At 42.6% G+C, this 23,976-nt stretch overlaps 1 pseudogene across 1 annotated transcript in view; it reads right to left on the bottom strand.

Annotated features, from left to right (window-relative positions):
- Window positions 1–1,715: 1,715 nt before the first annotated feature.
- LOC311128190 (double C2-like domain-containing protein alpha) overlaps window positions 1,716–23,976 on the bottom strand; it is a 105,495-nt pseudogene continuing 83,234 nt past the window's right edge. Inside the window, exons 8-11 of the transcript in view lie at window positions 17,417–17,619; window positions 15,525–15,606; window positions 9,313–9,409; window positions 1,716–1,852 (exon numbers count right to left, since the gene is read on the bottom strand). The product of the transcript in view is annotated as a double C2-like domain-containing protein alpha (transcript). The remainder of the gene's footprint in view (window positions 1,853–9,312; window positions 9,410–15,524; window positions 15,607–17,416; window positions 17,620–23,976) is intronic.

Below are 23,976 nucleotides of genomic sequence, written 5' to 3'. Positions count from 1 at the left end.
GGCAAAGACTGGTCAATGTGTGCATGTGACCACAATATCACAAGCGCTTCACAAATATGGCCTCTATGGGAGGGTGGCAAGAAAAGAACCACTCCTCAAAAAAGGCAACATCAAGTCTTGTTTGAGCCTTGCCAAAAAGCACATTGTAGATTCCGAGGCCAAGTGACAAAAGGTGCTGTGGTCAGATGAGACCAAAATTGAACTTTTTGGCCTGAACGCAAAACGATATGTCTGGCGAAAACCCAATACATCTTTCCACCTAAAGAACACCATGCCTACAGTAAAGCACGGCGGTGGCAGCATCCTGTTGTGGGAGTGTTTCTCTTCAGCAGGGACTGGAGCACTTGTCAGGATAGAAGGGAAAATGAACAGTGCAAAATACCGACAGATTCTTGAGGAGAACCTGCAGCCCTCTGCCAGGAAGTTGAAAATGGGAAGATAGTTCACGTTTCAACATGACAACGACCCAAAGCACACCGCCAAAGCAACCGTACAGTGGCTGAAGGACAAGAAGGTGAATGTCCTTGAGTGGCCTAGTCAGAGCCCCGACCTAAATCCCATCGAGAATCTGTGGAATGAGTTGAAGAGTGCAGTCCATGAGCGGTCACCATGCAATTTGACTGAGATTGAACATTTCTGCAAGGAAGAATGGGAAAATATTGCACAGTCTAGGTGTGCAAAGTTAGTAGAGACGTATTCAAAGAGACTCATGGCTGTAATTCAAGCAAAAGGTGGTTCCATCAAGTATTAACTCAGGGGGGTGTTCACTTATCCAAATAGGGTATTTTACTGTTTTAATTGTATTTAATTTTCCGATTTTTTTTTTTAGATATTTTTTTTCACTTGGATATTGTGGGTTACTGTGTGTAAATAAAGATTTTATGCGTTTTCATTTCAGGCTGTAAGGCAACAAAAGGTGAACATTTTAAAAGGGGGTGGTGACTTTCTATACCCACTGTATATTAGCCCACACAGCTACAAGGATGCACTTCATGCTAGGTTTAGGACCTCATATTGAAGCTCATAGAGACTCCAACTGATGTATAGAACAATCTTTAAATGATCTACTTTGGCTAAGATTTAACCATCATGAAACCTCTTAACACATATTCATTTGACTTGGTGAAAATAATTTTTGGGGACCTGACTTGCATACGACTTTTTCCTAGTTTCTTCCTTCACAGCAGCATTTCCCAAACTCGGTCCTTGGGACCCCAAGGGGTGCTACACTGCTAATTAAAATGATTAAAATGATCAAAGCTTGATGATTAGTTGATTATTTGAATCAGCTGTGTAGTGCTAGGGAAAAAAATAAAACGTGCACCCCTTGGGGTCCCGAGGACCGGGTTTAGGACTCCATGAAATGATGACTGCTTCCTAAATATTTGGCCAAATTATTAATTTTGTGTATCGTTTCTTAGAAACAAGGGTGGCTCAACTTACTCCACACCCCTACCATTTCTTTCTGAACAGTCAAAACATTGTGCCCCACTGAACGACCCCCGCATTCCCTTATTGCGGCCTCTGGGATATGTTTGTATGATTCCTAAACCCTTTCATGGTTCAAAGTCAGTGTATAGACTAAAATGTTCAAGTCATGCAGAATACATCTCCATAACATGCGATTATGAACAGCTTTTCATCCAGAATCCCATTTTAGCCAAACATTTTGGCCAAAAACAGTACAGTGGTGAGATATTATTATTGGCCCATTTTCATTCATGGAATGTGGATCCAGGCAGCTCATTGGTCAACGTGTGCCATCGCTCCACCTTTGTGCCCTTGTTCTTCAGACAGTCTATCCAATGCTGGAGAGTTTCTCCCTGTGAGTGACAGCCTAAGGACACGCCTCCTAGTAGGTGCAAACAGAAAAATGAAGTTACAAAACAATCTGTGTCGCAATAGATGGCATTCCAGGCAACCTATATTGTAGTCGCTCTGTGCGGATCAATCCATTGATGCGTTCCAATTTATTAACTTTGCAGTCAGCATCAGATTGTTTATAATGGGGTTAGGTGATAAACACTTGTCCAGGAGTTGTGATTTCTGGCAGGTGACTGCAACGTAGTTGGCCTGGAACGCGACCATTGAATACCGTCTTGGGACGGAATTCAATCAAAGGGACAGTAAAGTTCCGCTGTCTTACTGGTAAACTGTATTCACGTATAAATGAAACGATATACCGGGAGCTATCTTTATGGGTCTTTATTGCTGAACATCACTGGTCTAACTGCGCATGTCTGGCAGTGCGTGCTTGAACTTGACCTAACATCATTAAATAGATATTAGCCTATCAGCGTATCGCCACATCTCCTTAAGCAAGATGGCTGATCCCATAATTACTAGGTTCACCTACAGTATATAAACAAACAGCATACCGTGTATAACTATGTAGGCTAAAGCACAACACCGTTTTTAATAGCAAAGCTTTTTACGACATGCTTTTTTATATTTTTGATACAACAACTTCTTTCTTCTCTCTTCTTTTTTTCTAAAACAATTTCATTTTTTTAAACCAATGTCTCTTTTATTTTTCACTCTTTCAAAACTACAGGGTAATGGGTAGATTACCACACCAAGATGAAAAGAAAAGGGCATATTGCTCATTCCCAATCTAAAAGGTTAACTTGGTGGCAGGCTTCACAATGCGTCCGGACCGGGTCATTACAACCCCAGTCAGAGCTGGCCCTGGATCAGTCTTTTCTGAAGCAAGGCTGATCGGTGTTGGTCTGGGACCAGAGAGTTCAATGGTAGCACCGGTTGCCACTAGGGATTAACATGGGTAACCGGGATCCCGGGACTGTCCCAGGAACAATTCACATTTCCCGAAAAAAATGTATGACAAGACCCGGGGGGGAAAAAAAAAACATCCCTAATGCCGCTCTAATGCAATTCCACAAAATACACAACATGTGAAGCAGCAGATTAGCAAAAAATGTTATAGCACATTATCCAAACAGGTTGTCGCATGGAAGCCTAGCATATTTACTTCACACAAAGTCGGCATAAATTCAAAGCACAAACATAATTAACACTGTCGGACAGCACTCCTGACCTGAATGCAGTTAATAAACCTTACAGGGAACCCCTACAGTATAGCCTATAAAATAATGTGTGCCTTTTTGAGCTGTCATTGTGACTCTTCATACAGTCATACATTTGATAGGCCTATGCACAATTCACTACATAGGCATCTCTGTCTGTTAACAAATTATATCTTCTGCTGTCCTAGAACCTACGCTATTTTGCTATCCAGTCCCAATTCCACTGAAACCCGAAATCCTGACTCCTCTCGCATGAAAATCTGAACTTTTTTGGCAATCCAAGTCTCTCGCCTGTGCATTTCAAAATACCTCTATAATATTTCCCCCACTTCTCTGCGCTGTCTACTACGCTGCCCATTTGAGAATGTGTGATCAACAAACGTTATGAGAGTAGTAAAACAGAGTTGGTCCCCGTTAAGATACCTTGATATTTAAACTATACTGAACAAAAATATGAACGCAACATGTAAAGTGTTGGCCCCATGTTTCATGAGCTGAAATAAATGATCCCAGAAATGTTCCATATGCACAAAAAGCTTATTTCTCTAAAATGTTGTGCACAAATTTGTTTACATTCCTGTTAGTGAGCATTTCTGCTTTGCCAAGATAATCTATCCACCTGATAGGTGTGGCATATAAAGAAGCTGACCATTACATAAACAGCATGATCATTACACAGGTGCACCTTGTGCTGGGGACAATAAAAGGTCACTCTAAAATGTGCAGTTTTGTCACAAAACACAATGCCACAGATGTCTCAAGTTTTGAGGGAGCATGCAATTGGCATGCTGATTGCAGGAATGTCCAACAGAGCTGTTGCCAGATAATTAAATGTTTATTTCTCTACCATATGCCACCTCCAACGTCTTTTTAGAGAATTTGGCAGTACGTCTAACCGGCCTCACAACCGCAGACCAAGTGTAACCACGCCAGCCCAGGACCTCCACATCCGGCTTCTTCACCTGCGGGATGTCACGGATTCGGCCGAGGCTGCTCCTCCTCCTGGTTCGGGCAGGCTTCGGCGTTCGTCGTCCCCGGAGTACTAGCTGCCACCGTTGAATGTTTCTATGTTTGATTGCTTTTGTCTGTCTTTTACACCTGTGTCCGTTTGTGTCTGATTACGTGTCCTATAAGTTGCCTGTTTTGTATTGGTTAGGTTGTGTGTTGTTTTTCGCCTGTCCGTAGTGCTGCGTGTTTTTGTATCTGTTTCGTTGTTTAATGTAATACGCATAGTTTGCGTATTGCTCGCCTCTGTTTTGTTTTGAGGCCGTTTACTGTATCTTTGCCTAGTGGTTTCACAGTAAACTTTGTTGGACTAAGCTTCGGTGTCCTGCGCCTGACTCCCACACCACATACACCTCAGCCTTGACACGGGATCGTCTGAGAACAGCCACCTGGACAGCTGAGGAGTATTTCTGTCTGTAATAAAGCCCTTTTATGGTGAAAAACTAATTCTGATTGGCTGGGCCTGCCTCCCAAGTGGCTGGGCCTATGCCCTCCCAGTCATGTGAAATCCATAGATTATGGCCTGATTTGTTTATTTCAATTGACTGATTTCCTTCTGGGAACTGTAGCTCAGTAAAATATTTGAAATTGTTGCATGTTGCGTTTATATTTATGTTCAGTATATTCCACTCTTCATCTCCCCATTATTCATGCGCTATCTGTATAATCATCAACTCAATTTTGCCAAATATAGGAGATATTCTGTCATTCGTTGAAGGAGGTTATTCTAGCAAGCTTAGCAACTTTGGTCAATTGACTTTTGCCTACTCGGGTGCGCTCTGTGCGTCCTGACCGCGCTGCAAGTGTTGGCGGTTCCGTCTTGTTGAGTCCCCATGCTATGTTTGTACGACAAAGGACTGTGGTGTGAAGCTCTTACTTTGGATGACTCAGGTCGTTTTCCACTCTTTCTCTCCATCCGTTTTCAAGCGAACCTTGTAGCTCATCTGCAGAGCAGGAGGTGGTCTGGTAGAGTACCTCCTGTTGTACATTTTCTCATAGGCGCGTCTGACTTTGGCGTCATTGTGCTTTACAGTGGCCAGGTTTGGCCATGCTGGCTTCAGGTTTTGTTTCAGAGCAGGAACTGTCATGTGGAGTCTCCTTCCCATAAGGAGTCTGGCTGGACTTTCTCGTGTTGGTTCCGTTGCAGTGTCCCTGTAGCTTATTGGCGCGAGCTGTGAATTTTAGGATGACTTTTGCCATTTTCCCGTTCCACCATCCCGTTTGCTTGGGGATAGTATGTACTTGAAGTTGTGTGTTTGAAGTCGTACTTGGCTGCGAAATCTCAAAGTTGCTGCGATTTAAACTGTGGGCCATTGTCCGTCACCATTTCTTCAGGTATTCCGAACTTTGCGAAGATGCTTTGAAGTTTTCCGATGACTGCCTCACTAGATCTTGAGCCACCAAGAGTAGTAGTCCATGAAGACTAGGAACGTTTTCCCCTTGAACTCGCAGAGGTCTGCTGCCAACTTCACAAATTCACTTTTCAGCAGGACAATAACCTAAAACACAAGGCCAAATATACTTCCTTACCAAAACAACATTGAATGTTCCTGAGTCGCCTAGTTACAGTTTTGACTTAAAATCGGCTTGAAAATCTATGGCAAGACTTGAAAATGGCTGTCTAGCAATGATCAACAACTACCTTGACAGAGCTTGAAGAATTTTTAAAATAATAATGTGCAAATATTGTACAATCCAGGTGTTCAACGCTCTTAGAGACTTACCCAGAAAGACTCACAGCTGTAATAGCTGCCAAATATGATTCTAACATGTTTTGACTCAGGGGTGTAAATGAGATATTTCTTTATTTCATTTTCAATAACATTTGCTACAATTTCTAAAAACATGTTTTCACTTTGCCATTATGGGCTATTATGTGTAGATGGGTGAGAAAAACATAAATGTAATCCATTTTGAATTCAGGCTGTAACACAACAAAATGTGGAATGTCAAGGGGTATGAATACTTTCTGAAGGCACTGTATGATCCTTTCCATAGCCTGGACGTCTGCTTCCAGCCTTGTATCGTCCATCTCTGGTTTGGGGTGCCTAGACAAGGCATCGGCGATGACCAGGTTCTTCCATTCTTCCCTCGATGGGGTTAAACTTCATCAACTAGAATTAGCAGCCACTGACATCGAAGGGGTGCTTTGTCCAGGTCTTTGTTGTTTATCAATGTCACCAGTGGTTTGTGATCTGTGATCAAGCGATAGTTCTCCAGCCCTCACAAATGCTGGTAAATCTTTTCTGATGCCCACACGCCTGTGAGACACTCATTCACAATCTCTTTTCAGCGTTACTGTGTGTACGTGAGCAGAAAGCTACCGGCTTAAGGGTGCCGTCGTGTTCTTGTACCCCACCCAAGCCGTAGCTGCTTGCATCTGCGTTTACCACTGTTGAAGAACTGGTACAATTGCACTGATGAGATCAGTGCTTTGACCTTCTCAAAGAAAAATTGCCCCTAAAAATCAACATCTCCTTTTGAAAACAGCCTATGTGGCATCGATATGAGCCAGAAACCTTTATTCTATGCTCAAAATTGACTACAAAGCGTAAATAGGATAATTTTGGTCATAAAGTCAGTCTTGTCCAAAACTGAGTTTTGTAAGTGAGTTCGTCACAACTTACTTGGGGGTTTAGTATGCCCAAAATGCCCAATTGTTAGAGACAACATGTTGTGGACAATGTTGTCAAGTCTGCATATCGGTGCAACGCACGCACATTTTGCTCGGCAAATAGGAGTAAAAATGGCTTTAGCTGTGGCTTACTAGTTAAGCTGTTGTACATTGTTTCACTCATGATTGACGTGTCGGCCCTGTGTCTATTTTGAAGTTAACTGCTGTTCCAGCAATAACTAGTGTTGTGCAACATGGGGGTTCATTGTCTGTAATTGCAGTGTCTACAGAAGCACTGTTCTCTATGGGGCTTTCATTCGCAGATCCTAGATACAAGCTATCCACTTCCTCAGTAACTCCATGAACTGACTTTGTGTGGCACATTGCGGCGAAATGACCCAGTTTGTGACATTTGTTGCATTCCTTATCCATAGCAGGACATTCATCTCTATTGTGTGCACGCCCACGCCCACACCTGCCACATCCATTTCTCCCCCTATGACTGCTCTGATTAGGTTGTCTGTAGACCCTTGGCTAGCAGGGCAGCAGGTAGCTTAGTGGTTAGAGCATTGGGCCAGTAACCGAAAGGTTGCTGCTTCAAATGCCCGAGCCGACAAGGTGCAAAAAGTTTCCTTTAGCAAGGCACTTAACCCGAATTTGTTCCAGGGGCGCCACACTACTATGGCTGACACTGTAAAACAACAAGTTCACTGCACCTTTCCGGTGTATGTGACAATAATACTTTTCTTAGCATTAGCTCCACATGCCTGTCTTTTCCATATGGGTATAGCTTTTAGCTCATCAGCGTGTTCTGCTGCGCTAGCTTCACTTTTCAGACTTTTCACGAGCTCCCAATCTCTAGCTATATCGGCAGCTTTTTTCAATGTTAAGTCACTCTGCATTTGCAGCTTCAGTGAGAGATCTTTATCTCTGTTACCGATAACAAGCCCGTCTTGGATTTCATCTTCTTTTTGCCAGAAATCCCAATGAGCATCTAGCTCATACAAGTGCCTGATATATGTTTCTACAGTCTCATTAGGTTCCTGCACTCTGGTATGCAAGCAGGCTCTCGAGAAAATGACATCACGTTTTGGTACAAAATGTTCATCAAACAACTGGATTATTCCATAGTAGAGGTCTTCACGGATCCACCTGTACTCGAATACCCGATCCGGGACCCGATCCGGATCCAGAATTCTAAATAATGTCACGGGTCCGGGTCGGATCTGATGTCATTTTAACTGACTTGTCCAGAAGGACCCGTACAGATCCGAACGGGACTGCTGCAGTAGATAGAGAGAGAAATTGTATATTTATGCTGCTGCACTTGCTTTTCACGAGAGTGGCGCGTGGAGCTTGTTGTTGTTGTTGGTCAATCATAAGTCATCAAAGCAGCAATAGGCTACAGTCATAGAGCCTGCATGTGTGGCAAAAGTTAGGAGATATCTAATCAATGGAAGATGGAATTAAAATTACAGAATTAAAAGTTACATGAGAAAGATAGGCTACAACAACCAAGTCAAGACAGGTACTACTTAATCATATTTGATGATAAATCACCTAGCTATGGTAGCTATTGCTGCCTCTCGCCTCTCCCTCCCTGCTCCTCGTGTCACTCGCTCACAGTACGGCCCCTCCCCCGCATCTCTCTCCCTACACTCGCACTTTATCAGCTCTGTTTAATGAAGTAGCTCAAACTATTTATTTTCTGCTGCTTCCATCACTCGAATCAGATCAGACCGGGTCTGGATCCGACCAGGTCTATACAAAACGGATCTAGTTGTCCTCTGGTCCATTCGGAACGGGTCTCTAAATTTCGAAAAATATTTATACATATTGGGTCCGGGTGGGAAAGCCCCAGGACTATTTTGAAGACCCCAGGACCATTTTGAAGACCTCTACTCCATAGTCGTTTTCCTCATCATCATCCTCAAAATCAAACAATCGGTAGAGCTGCTTGGACTCCGGGCCCATTGAATAAATCAAGGCACTTGGACTTCTTTCGGCTCTTTGTTCAATTTTGTGGCTGTACGGTACCTCACAAAACGTTGTTTCCAGTCCGGTCATTCCTCTGGCTTGGCAAATATGAGCTGGTCCGGCGCCGAGAACTTCGCCATTCTTGTCTTTTTCCACGAAGGTAAGTTGACGTTTCAATCATTGCTTTATTTCTTACACCATGTAAAGTTCCGCTGTCGTACTGTCTAACTGTATTAACGTGTATAAACGTATGAATGAAACAATATACCGGGAGCTATCTTTATGCGTCTTTATTGCTGAACATCATTGGTCGAACTGCGCATGTCTGGCAGTGTGTGCTTGAACTTGACCTAATGTCATTCCATAGCTATTAGCTTATCAGCATATCGCCACAGGTGCATAGTCGACAAGTGCATTGCATTTCACTTTTAAAGGTAATTTACACTTGAGCCGACATCCGCAGCGTTAATCATGAATGCGATCTCTGAGAATATTAGGGATTTTGACCTTAAAAGGCACATTGTCGGTAGTACAGTGCACAGTGCTGCAATGTGCCTTTTAATCAACCCCGGCCTTGGTTAAGAAAATGAAGAAACTGGCCCAATTTGGCAACCAGGCCGCCCACGACTAGAATTCCACTAATGACTGTGGGTGACATAGTCATCAACTCACCAATAAAATCGTTGGATTTCCCTAGGTCGTAGTCCCAGACGGTGACCTCCAGAGTTTTGGTGGACAGCTCCGTGAAGGAGATCTCATAGAAGAACTCCTGCAGAGCCAGGGGACGGATGGTGGGTCAAAAGGCAATCATTAACAAGAGATAGAGAGAAGAAAAAAAAATAGGTCCTATGAGGATAATTAATATAGAAATCTAGTAACTTGGGTAGAAAAAGTCAAGCAATGAAAGAAACATAGATTCACACGGTTGAACAGCTTTCAACAGTGTGCTGGTAACAATTTATTTCATTTCCTTATGAGGATGGTAACAGATTCAGTTTCTCATCATTGGTCCTGTGGCAGCCAGTGTGTTTGCTGAATTTCACTCCAGTTTAGCCAATTTTAAATCGACAACATACAGTACTTCACTGTATTGTCGTCGATCCTACATCCTAGGACCTATGCAGTTGCGTTCAAAATGTGTTTAGCTGCATTAAATACACTTTATGACCAACAGTATGTGGACACCTGCTCGTCAAACTACTCATTCATTGCCATTAACATGGAGTTGATCCCCCTTTCCTGCTATAATATCCTCCACTCTTCTGGGAAGGCTTTCCACTAGATGTTGGACCATTACTGCGAGGACTTGCTTACATTCATTCACAAGAGCATTAGTGAGGTCGGGCACTGATGTTGGGCGATTAGGCCTAGCTCGCAGTCGGCGTTCCAAATCTTCCCAAAGGTGTTCGATGGGGTTGAGGTCAGGGCTCTGTGCAAGCCAGTCAAGTTCTTCCACAACGATCTCGACAAACCATTTCTGTATGGACCTTGCTTTGTGTACGGGGGCATTGTCATGCTGAAACAGGAAAGCTTTACACCACTCCAGCCGACGCTTGGCATTGCGCATGGTGATCTTAAAGGCTTGTGTGCGGCTGCTCGGCCATGGAAACCCATTTCATTAAGCTCCCGACGAACAGTTCTTGTGCTGACGTTGCTTCCAGAGGCAGTTTGGAACTCGGTAGTGAGTGTTGCAACCGAGGACAGACGATTTTTACACGCTACGTGCTTCTGCATACAGTGGTCCCGTTCTGTGAGCTTGTGTGGCCTACCACTTCGCAGCTGAGCCGTTGTTGCTCCTAGATGTTTCCACTTCACAATAACAGCAGTTACAGTTGACCGAGGCAGCTCTAGCAGGGGAGACATTTGACGAACTGACTTGTTGGAAAAGTGGCATCCTATGACGGTCCCACGTTGAAAGTCACTGAGCTCTTCAGTAAGGCCATTCTACTGCAAATGTTTGTCTATGGAGATTGCATGGCAGTGTGCTCGATTTTATACACCTCTCAGCAACAGGTGTGACTGAAATAGCCGAATCCACTAATTTGAAGGGGTGTCCACATACTGTTGTGTATATATATATATATACAGTGGGGAAAAAAAGTATTTAGTCAGCCACCAATTGTGCAAGTTCTCCCACTTAAAAAGATGAGAGAGGCCTGTAATTTTCATCATAGGTACACGTCAACTATGACAGACAAATTGAGAAGAAAAAAATCCCGAAAATCACATTGTAGGATTTTTTATGAATTTATTTGCAAATTATGGTGGAAAATAAGTATTTGGTCACCTACAAATAAGCAAGATTTCTGGCTCTCACAGACCTGTAACTTCTTCTTTAAGAGGCTCCTCTGTCCTCCACTCATTACCTGTATTAATGGCACCTGTTTGAACTTGTTATCAGTATAAAAGACACCTGTCCACAACCTCAAACAGTCACACTCCAAACTCCACTATGGCCAAGACCAAAGAGCTGTCAAAGGACACCAGAAACAAAATTGTAGACCTGCACCAGGCTGGGAAGACTGAATCTGCAATAGGTAAGCAGCTTGGTTTGAAGAAATCAACTGTGGGAGCAATTATTAGGAAATGGAAGACATACAAGACCACTGATAATCTCCCTCGATCTGGGGCTCCACGCAAGATCTCACCCCGTGGGGTCAAAATGGTCACAAGAACGGTGAGCAAAAATCCCAGAACCACACGGGGGTACCTAGTGAATGACCTGCAGAGAGCTGGGACCAAAGTAACAAAGCCTACCATCAGTAACACACTACGCCGCCAGGGACTCAAATCCTGCAGTGCCAGACGTGCCCCCCTGCTTAAGCCAGTACATGTCCAGGCCCGTCTGAAGTTTGCTAGAGTGCATTTGGATGATCCAGAAGAGGATTGGGAGAATGTCATATGGTCAGATGAAACCAAAATATAACTTTTTGGTAAAAACTCAACTCGTCGTGTTTGGAGGACAAAGAATGCTGAGTTGCATCCAAAGAACACCATACCTACTGTGAAGCATGGGGGTGGAAACATCATGCTTTGGGGCTGTTTTTCTGCAAAGGGACCAGGACGACTGATCCGTGTAAAGGAAAGAATGAATGGGGCCATGTATCGTGAGATTTTGAGTGAAAACCTCCTTCCATCAGCAAGGGCATTGAAGATGAAACGTGGCTGGGTCTTTCAGCATGACAATGATCCCAAACACACCGCCCGGGCAACGAAGGAGTGGCTTTGTAAGAAGCATTTCAAGGTCCTGGAGTGGCCTTGCCAGTCTCCAGATCTCAACCCCATAGAAAATCTTTGGAGGGAGTTGAAAGTCCGTGTTGCCCAGCAACAGCCCCAAAACATCACTGCTCTAGAGGAGATCTGCATGGAGGAATGGGCCAAAATACCAGCAACAGTGTGTGAAAACCTTGTGAAGACTTACAGAAAACGTTTGACCTGTGTCATTGCCAACAAAGGGTATATAACAAAGTATTGAGAAACTTTTGTTATTGACCAAATACTTATTTTCCACCATAATTAGCAAATAAATTCATTAAAAATCCTACAATGTGATTTTCTGGAAATGTTTTTCTCATTTTGTCTGTCATAGTTGACGTGTACCTATGATGAAAATTACAGGCCTCTCTCATCTTTTTAAGTGGGAGAACTTGCACAATTGGTGGCTGACTAAATACTTTTTTTCCCCACTGTATATATACAGTGGGGAGAACAAGTATTTGATACACTGCCGATTTTGCAGGTTTTCCTACTTACAAAGCATGTAGAGGTCTGTAATTTTTATCATAGGTACACTTCAACTGTGAGAGACGGAATCTAAAACAAAAATCCAGAAAATCACATTGTATGATTTTTAAGTAGTTAATTTGCATTTTATTGCATGACATAAGTATTTGATACATCAGAAAAGCACAACTTAATATTTGGTACAGAAACCTTTGTTTGCAATTACAGAGATCATACGTTTCCTGTAGGTCTTGACCAGGTTTGCACACACTGCAGCAGGGATTTTGGCCCACTCCTCCATACAGACCTTCTCCAGATCCTTCAGGTTTCGGGGCTGTCGCTGGGCAATACAGACTTTCAGCTCCCTCCAAAGATTTTCTATTGGGTTCAGGTCTGGAGACTGGCTAGGCCACTCCAGGAGAGGTCTGTGAGAGCTGGAATTCTTACTGGTTGGTAGGTGATCAAATACTTATGTCATGCAATAAAATGCAAATGAATTACTTAAAAATCATACAATGTGATTTTCTTGATTTTTTTGATATGATAAAAATTACAGACCTCTACATGCTTTGTAGGTAGGAAAACCTGCAAAATCGGCAGTGTATCAAATACTTGTTCTCCCCACTGTATATAGTGTATCTGCTGCTTATAAGTCTTGCATTCCCAAACAAATTCCCAAACAGAGAGTTGTTTAGCCAAGTGGAAATACTAACAATGCAAACCATTGCCTTTTAAAAAGGTGAAATTGCCTTTAAAAGGCACATTGTCAGTAGTCCAGTGCGCTGCTCTGTAATGTGCCTTGGATTGAATCCCGGCACAGTGTTGGTAATGAGTAGAGGTGGTCAGGGTGGTTGTTGCCATGTGTGCATTACAATTAGCCAGCTCCACAATTGCGTGTGTTCTTTTGGCTAGTGTTGTTTGGCAATTGTTGCGGAAACTTTCGAATGACTTTGCAACCCTGTATTTCAGGGCCGGGAAGATACCAAAAATGAAATCACGAAGCAGACCAAACTCTTTGGTTCTTTAAAAACTTGCTGTGTGTAAAATATTGTATGCTATAGCTTGAAAATAAATACATGTGACAAATTATGTTCGTTTCCAACATTAGGGCTGTTTTTCCTAAATAAGTTAAATTTGCTTCGTGTTTTGTTTCCTTGCCATGATAATAACGAGTATCGCGAAACTGGTATCATTCCGGCCCTACTGAATTTCCACCTAGCTACTAGCTCTGAGAGGAAGGGGGACACCTTGAAAAGAGAGACAAAATATATTTATTTTATTGGTCCTTTTGGGTCATACTTTACATTGTCATTATTTCTGCTTGGCTAAACTGCCCTTTTGTGAATTTGTTTGGGAATGCAAGACATATAAGCAGCAGATATCTATCTATATATAGCTACATTATTTTTTAAAGCAGTGCATAGGACGCAGCCTCGATGGCCAATACAGTGAAGACTCCAGCAGAGTTAGACAATTAGTATCTGCACAGTTCAACAAAACCAATCAACTAAAATATATTGATAATCACCTACAATCGCCTATAGTAAGTATAGTCCTGGATTCCTTTTAGTCCAGGACAAAGCTTAATCTGGATCTCGGAAATCGGTCCTTAAACAGAAAACAAACATGACTATCTTTATCTGATTAAAAGAATATACTGTAATGCCAGGCATACACTACATGATTTTGTCACGAATTTGCCACCTTTTTGCTGTCCCAGATGAATTTTCATGATCGGGGTGAAATCCTATGAATTTGGGCTAGGATCAGTACATCGGGACACGTGTAGTTTGGTCATGCTGTAGTATGAGCAGTGCTACGTTGCGATTGGCCAAGGACTGCTGCCAATAGCCAATGAGCATGCAGCATGTGAGACCAAAACAATGATGGCGAAGAGGAAAGCAACAAGAACGCGCACCGTGTGTACAGAGGTGATGGAAGACAGATTGGTGGAGCTGTGGAAAGAACGCAGCTGCGTTTCAATGTGCGAGTTCGTTTTACATGGCCCGTTGCCCTGGTTGGGCGGGATTTTATTATTTTTGAACATTTCATTGGTCCTTGAGTGATATATCCACCCACCCGGGGCACCGTGCCATGCAAAACAAACTCCACCAATATTACATCTGCGTCCTACCATGACAGAAACCAAAAATATAATTTCATATTATCGTTATTCTTTAATATTAAGCCCATATTCTGCACCTCCGTGAAATCAATTTTTTGATGTTTCTACACATAATATATTTTTTTTTAGCTCACTGTTTGCGTGTCTGCATTTTTTTCCTACGACAACCAAGAAACGCAGGGAAGGATCAACTAGGGTATCATTGTGTAATGTGAGCACCCACGTCCTGGGTTTGAGAGTGGACGGAATGAAAGATTTGGGACAAGGAAATCGCAAAATGTGAGCACGTCCAAGTTGTTAAGATTTTAGAAGTTGTGTAATGTATGCCCGGCATAACTGATAGCCTGCTCCCAGATCTGTTTGCACATGATAACAAAAACAGACTGGCACTCAGGCTGTAGAAGTGATTGGTTGAAATGAGAACCCACACAGTGGCTGTCCCCAGAACTGGAGCAGAGAAACTCAAGTGTAATATGCATATACAGTATGTAACACCAGTCATTTATACAATGATATTGCTTGACTTATGTTTTCCCTTAAAATAGTGTTTAGTGAAGAATTTGTTCATGAGTCATAACACTGAACACTTCAAGAAAGTGTTTATATTTTATTTATATTGCACTGTTGTTCAAACCATTTATTAGTATGTTTGCAGTGCAAACGGCACAGGTATGAGCATCCTCTGAATGACTACAATGTGAAATGTAAGCGCTGTATTGTACAAATACCGGTATATAATTGGGCATTTTAGAGAAATGATGCGAAAACAAAAGGCTGATTGTGTCTCCGAGGACTGATTATAGTCCTAATAAGCTGTCTTCATGCCACTGCTCGGTACACACCGCAGGTTTCACAAACACACACATGCACACAAACACAAGAACACACACAAGCACAAGAACACATACAAGCATGCACATGAACACACACACTGCACAATTCGCACAGATTCTATCTTGCACACACAAGCACAAGAACCACACACACACACACACAAACACACATGTACAGTATAAACACACACACTGAGCTCTACCTCATTAAACTCAGGGTTAAGAGTCTTTTTTATGACGGCTGTTTTATGCTTGGATTTCTTCTGCAGGTCTGGCTTGAGGTACCTGATACAGAGTAATGTGAGGCTGTCACACTCCATTAAGAAAACACAAACTCAATTCATTATGCAGTCCAAACTGGTGCACTATGTAGGGAATAGGGTGCCATTTGCCATTGTCATTCCTAAGGCAAGGTCGTGTTTAAAGCTACATTCTGCATGATTTCTTGCTGCTATTGTAATTGCAAATCCCCATCCACTGAAGCTTTTGCAGATATGCAGACTTATAATGTAGAAATGCATATACAGCGTATAAACATCTTCTGAAACACATGAAATCTCAAACATAACCTTCGGAGCGTGATATTGTTACATTCCAAATGTAAAGACCCCATCATTTATAGGGTAGATATGATTCTGTCATCATACAGCATAAGAAACTATGGTTGTGTCCCAATTGCACCCTATTCACATTTGACCAGATCCTATAGGCCCTGGTCAAACGTAATGGACTATATAGGGAATAGGGTACTATTTGGTACGCCGCCCATGTCCCAATCTATACTGTATATTACATTTCTAGCTATGTGTGTCATAACAAGGACAATTCTGAACGTGAAATCATATTATCTTATGGTCTGAGACTTAAGCTACACAGTAGAATCTTTAACTGTGCCGAGTATCTCTCGCTGTGCTCTGACACATTCTCTAATATCTAAACTGACAGAAAGCTAGTGTTCTGCATTTCCCTCACACACATTTTCCACCCACCACCCCGCAGCACGAAGACCTGATGTTCTCCCCCACACTCAGACACAACAAAACAGATGGGGAATTTACTGAGTGCTAATACAGAACAAAGAGCGAGAGAGCGAGGTAGAGAGAGAGAGCGAGAGAAGAAACAGAATGAGATGCTGCGTGTGTGTGTATGCCTGTGTGTGTGTGCATGCATGAGTTTGTGTCTGCATGCATGAGTGTGTGTGTGTGTGTGCATGAGCGTGTGTGTGTGAGAGAGAAAGCGTCTACAGGACAGACATTTGATTGTGTGCACTGGCGGTAGGAAAACGGTAGCATGTTTATTGGTATGCCTTGCTTGTACTTTAACCTGAGGGCATATTTATTTGGCATATTTCTCCAAGAAAGTGTGTACGTGTGTGTTTATGTACGTGTGAAAGGGAGGTAAAGTGAGATGTTTGCTCGGCACGGCCACTGTTTTTTACTAATTCCAGGGAAAGCTCAAGGCCAGTGACGGCATTCAAGTGAACACATTGACAAGGGATGAAATGTTCAGTTCCTTTGTCCGATTTCTGTCAGGATGCATCAGTCACGCTGGGAACAATTCCACATCTCACTAGCCATGGCTTGCACACACACACATGCATGTACATACACACACTCTCTCTCTCTCAATTACTTTTGAAATGCAATTGTGCAAAGGCTCCAGTCCATAAATCTCTGTATGTTACTCAAAGGGCACCTACAGTAAGATGGTCATCTCAATAACCATAACTCCCTGTACACTGCATCTCTTTCTACCCCTCATGCCCACTGGAAATAATAACGTATTTGTTTTCTTTCAGATACTTTGAACCTTTCATTGAGCCTGCCTGGAGTGCCGAATGGTAGGAGTTTTCACTTTTGGCACTATTCCATTTGTTCTGTTACACCATTCAAGCTCAATCAAGCGCATCTTAAATATTTAAAAGAAAACAAAACATTTGTACACAAGAAAAACGGTACGAAAACGTGTGAAACGGGGAACTTGTACAATAAGAAACACTCATTTTCATTTCCGTTGCAAAACGTTTTGCTGCGTTGTGCTCTAATGAACACAACCCAGGTCTAGTATTGGTATCAGGGTCAAAGCCTATACTCACGTTTTGACGTAGGGGTCCGAGAATCCGTTGACGTCCATGGCTGCTAGGTGGGCGCAGCGTTGCACACCCACACAGAGCCCTCCGCGGGCCCTCTCCTTGGCCTCCCCTTTGGCCTTATCGACCTCACTGGACGGGGGGAGGAACTGCAGGCAGAGCAGCAGACGACCCCTCTCCTCCAGACTCCTCTGCTGTTCACTCTCCCACTGAGAGAGAGGGACATTGAGAAAAAGTGGTAGAGAGAAAAGGAGAGAGAGTGAGAGATTGTGTATTGACCTTTTGTGTCTGTACTGAAGGGACTTAAGTTAGCAGTCACAGCATTCGTCAGACATGATGTTGACATAGCAACTACTAGCTGAAAGGACCTAGCAGCAAGTCGTTGGGAAAAAGGATGTGCAGGGTCAAAAAAAGTTATCAAAACTGATTGAACTAACCTGTATTGGAAGGGTATAGCGTTATATAGTATATACATTAGCGAAACCCTGTTCTATAGGCAGTAACTTAATGGATATGATTAATTCGATTCTATGCAATTTAATCTTTGTGGACTGCAACCATCATAAATGGTTTATAATCTGTCTAATTAAAAGCTTGAAAATATTTGAGTGTGGAATTCCACTCAAATAATTGGGGCCAGTGGCATGTCCCTGGATGAAGTGCTTCTTTTGAGCCTAAAAGGACAACATCTGTGAAAGAATGTAGGAGCAGACCCACCGCAAGTTTACGGCTTATGGTATTATAATATAGTTATACCACAACATTGTTGAATACTCGTTTCTGATTGGTTAGAAGGGCATTCTAGAATGGACATTAAAACCAGATAACAGAACGGTTGGAAAAGATATCGGGACAGTTGTACAAGATATTGGGACACCTTGCAATCATTATGCAATAAGCGGCTACACATTCAGACCGTACTTGCTACAAAGTTACAGAAAGCTAAACCAACAACCACACAAACCGAAATTGAACACATTGTAAACGCAGGTCCAACGAGGAAAAACTTAGCTAGCTAGCATTGATTTGTTTTTGCAGAGACATATTTTTTTGGAGCATCTGATGACCTAACGTGGTGAGTGATGAAAATGATTTTCTCTGGTCCCTACTGTTGCAGTCATGACACAAGTGGCTCTATGCTGTCAAATACTCCCACGTTTCTAATTTGACCAGCTGTTTTCAGAAACTAATATTTTTGAATTTGGTTGTCATATTGGCAGGTTTGCTAGCAACAAACTAGTTGTGTTTGATATGCAATGTGATCTCCTCGTAACGAACAGTGTTGAGTGTCCTGAAGAGAAGGCTAACTTTTCTAGCTATGCCAGGCAAAATTGGGCATTATCAGCTCATTGTTATGGATGTATCCAAATGAATGTCAATAGAAAACAGCTACTTTGCTGTTATTTTGGCTGCAGAGGTCGTGACTGTGTTAGCCGTAGGTAGCTGACTAGCTAGCAAGCAAGGGATAAGAACATTGCCAGCGAGCATGGCAACGGAATATAAAGAACGAACGACTGGGATGCGTCCATACATTTTGAACTAATTGAACGAACGACTGGGTCGTGACTCTAGCAACCAAAAGATGAGAAAGTATGAATTAGCTTATAAAAATGAAAATATTAACTAAAGAAAAGTATTTATACCGGTAAATGTGTGCTTTCATATTGTTTTCTTAAGCAATTGTGGGTGGTATAAGTGGGATAAACAGCTCCGTTCTGTACATTAACTCTCAAGGCAATGTACATAACTTTGGCATTTATGCCTTACATAAAGTATTTTTAATACTTATGGATACAGTGTCATGTTAGCAAAAGATGTGTGCCATTGTTGAATTACTGCATTGGGACATTGTCTTCCAACAGGTGCATCACTACTGCGCGTTGCTAGTCCATCAGTACAGACGAACACGTTATCTGACATAAGACAATAGCCTTTGGGTTGAAACATGTCAATACATTGGGATGGCTTCACGGTTGCTTCACGGTTGGGATGGTGATCTTCGGCTTGCAAGCAACCCCCTTTTTCCTCCAAACATAACGATGGTCATTATGGCCAAACAGTTATATTTTTGTTTCATCAGACCAGAGGACATTTCTCCAAAAAGTACGATCTTTGTCCCCATGTGCAGTTGTAAACCGTAGTCTGGCTTTTTTATGGCGGTTTTGGAGCAGTGGCTTCTTCCTTGCCGAGCGGCCTTTCAGGTTATGTCGATATAGGACTCGTTTTACTGTGGATATAGATACTTTTGTACCTGTTTCCTCCAGCATCTTCATATGGAATCATGTAGTAATCAAATAAGTGTTAAACAAATCAAAATATATGTTATATTTGAGATTCTTCAAATAGCCATCCTTTGCCTTGATGACAGCTTTGCACACTCTTGGCATTCTCTCAACCAGCTTCATGAGGTAGTCACCTGGAATGCATTTCAATTAACAGGTGTGCCTTCTTAAAAGTTAATTTGTGGAATTTCTTTCCTTCTTAATGCGTTTGAGCCAATCAGTTGTGTTGTGACAAGGTAGGGTTGGTATGCAGAAGATAGACCTATTTGGTAAAAGACCAAGTCCATATTATGTCAAAAACAGCTAAAATAAGCAAAGAGAAACGACAGTCCATCATTACTTTAAGACATGAAGGTCAGTCAATCTGGAAAATGTCAAGAACTTTGAAAGTTTCTTCAAGTGCAGTCGCAAAAACCATGAAGCACTATGATGAAACTGGCTCTCATGAGGACTGCCACAGGAAAGGAAGACCCAGAGTTACCTCTGCTGCAAGTAAGTTCATTAGAGTTACCTGCCTCAGAAAATACAGCCCAAATAAATGCTTCACAGAATTCAACTAACAGACACATCTCAACATCAACTGTTCAGAGGGGACCGTGTGAATCAGGCCTTCATGGTCAAATTGCTGCAAAGAAACCACTACTAAAGGACACCAATAAGAAGAAGAGACCTGCTTGGGCCAAGAAACACGAGCAATGGACATTAGACCGGTGGAAATATGGCCTTTGGTCTGGAGTCAAAATTGGAGATTTTTGGGTCTAACCGCCGTGTATTTGTGAGACGTGGTGTGGGTGAACGGATTATCTCCGCATGTGTAGTTCCCACCGTAAAGCATGGAGGAGGAGGAGTTATGGTGTGGGGGTGCTTTGCTGGTGACACTGTCTGTGATTTATTTAGAATTCAAGGCACACTTAACCAGCATTGCTACCACAGTATTCTGCAGCTCTACGTCATCCCATCTGGTTTGGGCTTAGTGGGACTATTATTTGTTTTTCAACAGGACAATGACCCAACACACCTCCAGGCTGTGTAAAGGCTATTTTACCAAGAAGGAGAGTGATGGAGTGCTGCATCAGATGACCTGGCCTCCACAATCCCCTGACCTCAACCCAATTGAGATGGTTTGGGATGAGTCAGACGGCAGAAAGTGCTCAGCATATGTGGGAACTCCTTGAAGACCGTTGGAAAAGCATTCCAGGTGAAGTTGGTTGAGAGAATGCCAAGAGTGTGCAAAGCTGTCATCAAGGCAAAGGGTGGCTACTTTGAAGAATCTAAAATATAAATTATATTTTGATTTGTTTAACACTTTTTTGGTTACTGCATGATTTCATATGTGTTATTTCATAGTTTTGATGTCTTCACTATAATTCTACAATGTAGAAAATAGTAAAAATAAAGAAAAACCCTTGAATGAGTAGGTGTGTCCAAACTTTTGTTTAGTACTGTAGACCTGGTCCGATCCTAACGAAGGAAACAGCGGAAAAGTCCATTTTTAAACTACTTTATTAACCGTAGCTGATAAAGCGTGAGGGAGAGAAGAGACAGAGAGGTGTTGCCCATTTCCCTTTTCCCTTTTTTGTGAACAAAATGTGCAATGCATTTTCCGAACTGTGAAAGGCAGCAATACGCAATAAAGCGTCTAGTCTGCCGGAAACCGGACAAAAAATAAGAAAAAGAAGAAGCAGAGAGAGGTGTCGCTCTAGCAGGCAGAGCATGGGGGGGGGGTCTAGTAGTATTATATATTTTTTATTATGCCCAGCTCACGAGGCCCCTTGATGATGTGAGACAATTGCCTTACATCATCCTAATGGTAAGTCCGCCAATATTCTTATGCTGGTGACAAGCCCAATTTCCCCTCTGGGGATCAATAAAGTTTATCCATTCATTCATCCCCTTGTGTGTCTTACAGACTGACTATTGTGATGAAAGAGTCTGATAGCAAGCACAGTGCGGTACGCATCATGCCACATCACATTAAGATTGATGGATGAAGGAATAGAAAATAAAAGCGAGGGAGCAGCCACTCAAAGAAGCTAAGAATGATGAGATGCAACATCTCAGGGAAGCATGAGTCACTCCATGGCCACAGGCAGAGCCGAGCTACATACATGTATTTATAGTGAAGCGTACATTCGTCTATATTCCACATCCATTTTTACCCCCTTACATGTATGTCTATTTCTTGTTATTTTGTGAGCGCATAAATTCACCAACCTTTGATTAGGGCTGTTACAGTGACCATATTACCGCAACACCGGTGGTCACGAGGCATGACCACAGTCAAATTCCACGTAACCGTTTAGTAAAGGTAACTAGGCTTCTCCAAACTCTGATGCTGATAATGGTCATTAGTAGCATACCAAACTTGCTAACTACCTGGTACTCAGCACTCTATTGTCCCTTTAATCACTCTGACATCAATGCAAATGTAATAAAAAACATTCAAGCACTTCATGAGAGCCAATGAGCTCATGTTGCGCAACATTTCTATAAACTATGCAATTGCATGAGAAAACAGAGTTTTGATGGTCTCTATTGAAAAGAGGAGGATCCCATCAGCTTTCTATAGGCTAGACCTACTATATTTATTTCTCAACATTCCTAATATTAAGCACATTGCTTCGCTTTACAACAGGAGTATAGCCTACCTGGCTGTCATGAAAATGAACCACGGGAAAGTGCATAGATGACATGTATTTTTTTCTCCCCCTGTCCCTGTTCTGAGACAGGTGCATGATAATGGTTCATTCTAAATCAAAACTAATTTCATACATACAGTACCAGTCAAAAGTTTGGACACACCTACTCATTCCAGGGTTTTTCTTTATTTTTACTATTTTCTACATTGTAGAATAATAGTGAAGACATCAACACTAGGAAATAACACATATGGAATCATGTAGTAACCAAAAAAGTGTTAAACAAATCAAAATATATTTTATATTTGAGATTCTTCAAATAGCCACCCTTTGCCTTGATGACAGCTTTTGGCATTCTCTCAACCAGCTTCATGAGGTAGTCACCTGGAATGCATTTCAATTAACAGGTGTGCCTTCTTAAAAGTTAATTTGTGGAATTTCTTTCCTTCGTAATGCGTTTGAGCCAATCAGTTGTGTTGTGACAAGGTAGGGTTGGTATACAAAAGATAGCCCTATTTGGTAAAAGACCAAGTCCATATTATGGCAAAAACAGCTCAAATAAGCAAAGAGAAACGACAGTCCATCATTACTTTAAGACATTAAGGTCAGTTAATTCTGAACATTTCAAGAACTTTGAACGTTTCTTCAAGTGCAGTCGCAGAAACCATGAAGCTGTCATGAACCCTGCATCCTGAGTCTGTTCCTGCCTGGGTTGCCGTTTTTCTGCTCGGTATCTCCTGTTTTCCCGAAGGTTCCTAAACGCACCCTGTCCGGTTGCCGGGCGACGTTGCTAGGTGGGTGATCTCTCGATTACCCGCACCTGCTTCTCATCAGCCTCGGCACACCTGGTCCTGATCATCACCCCTTCTTAAGCTCTGACCTGACATCCATTCCCTGCCGGATCGTTAGCCATTAACAGTATGTTTTGCCAGTGTATCAGCCTCTGAGTACTAGCGTTAGTTTTGTTGTTTTTGCACCTTGTTGACCTGCCTTGTACTTACCTCAGTTTTTTTCTGTCTACAGTCATTCTCCCGGAACCTTCACCCAACCCCTGCAGTGCCATCATTTAATCTGCCACTTCACCTCCACCTACTCATCTCCGCCACCCGCTCCGTCTCCTGGATTATTCTGCATCCTTTTGAATCTGTAAATAAACACTCACCTTCGTTCAACTCACCTTGTCCTGGTCTGCTTCTGGGTTCGGTCTTAGAGAACCGTGACAGAACGATCCGGCCAGAAATGAACCCAGCGGACCTGGACTCTGTTCGCCATGCCATTACCCATCAGGAGAAGATGTTGGGACAACATAGCACGGCGCTACAGGAGATAGCGTTGTCAGTTCTGAACTTTTCTACCAGTCTGACGAAGATCCAGGCTCAGCTCAGTTTGCCGGTGGAGAATCCACCACCGGTTTCTCCCATCTCGCCTGCCGCTTCTGGAGCTGTGCCCTTCCCTGAGCCCAAGGTTCCGACGCCTGATAAATATGAGGGGGATTTGGGAAGATGCCGTTCCTTTCTTAGGCAGTGTGGATTAGTGTTCGATCTACAGCCCCACTCTTATGCCACAGACAAGGCTAGGATAGCCTTTGTCATTGAATTGCTGCGTGGTAGAGTCCTGGAGTGGGCTTCAGCCGTATGGGAACGAC

This window comes from Coregonus lavaretus (assembly GCF_964263955.1).
Source record: "Coregonus lavaretus genome assembly, chromosome: 1".
NCBI classification, from domain to species: domain Eukaryota; kingdom Metazoa; phylum Chordata; class Actinopteri; order Salmoniformes; family Salmonidae; genus Coregonus; species Coregonus lavaretus.
The sequence above is the reverse complement of the archived record's forward strand: the minus strand, read 5'-3'. Positions and strand labels throughout refer to the sequence as shown.